The sequence below is a fragment of the Triticum dicoccoides genome, chromosome 1B (genome assembly GCF_002162155.2).
Source record: "Triticum dicoccoides isolate Atlit2015 ecotype Zavitan chromosome 1B, WEW_v2.0, whole genome shotgun sequence".
NCBI classification, from domain to species: domain Eukaryota; kingdom Viridiplantae; phylum Streptophyta; class Magnoliopsida; order Poales; family Poaceae; genus Triticum; species Triticum dicoccoides.
This window is the reverse complement of record NC_041381.1, coordinates 3,335,781-3,336,364: the sequence shown is the minus strand read 5'-3', so window position 1 is coordinate 3,336,364 and position 584 is coordinate 3,335,781.

Genomic DNA, 584 nt, shown 5'->3' with positions numbered 1-584 from the left:
TTTATCATTTACATCCCTACGTGCATCTGTCACTACTGAATTTTCGTATACGCCGGGTGCTAGGCTCTTCGCCGAGAGCCAAACCACGGAAATTCGGCAAAGTAACATATGATATTGCCAAGAGTAGACCTCGGCAAAAAGACAATACTCGGCAAAGGCACTATTTGCCGGGAGCCAAGAAGCCGCCGCACGCCAAAGTTGTGCCATGCGGGACATCTGGCGGCTAATAACGACATGATCACGGTTGCAACTATTTGCCAAGAGCACCTCTCAGCAAAGATTTGGCAAACATTAGTCCCACAAGTCGGGATGAGACTCCGGCCAAAAAAAAAGAAACAAAAGAGGCCATAAAAAAGAGAAGGTCCAAATACAAAAATGAGAGAAAAAGAGAGAAAGAGCAATGTTACTATCCCTTTTCCACACTTGTGCTTCAAAGCAGCACCATGATCTTCATGATAGAGAGTCTCCTATTTTGTCACTTTCATATATTAGTGGGAATTTTCATTATAGAACTTGACTTGTATATTTCAATGATGGGCTCCCTCAAAATGCCCTAGGTCTTCGTGAGCAAGCTAGTTGGATGC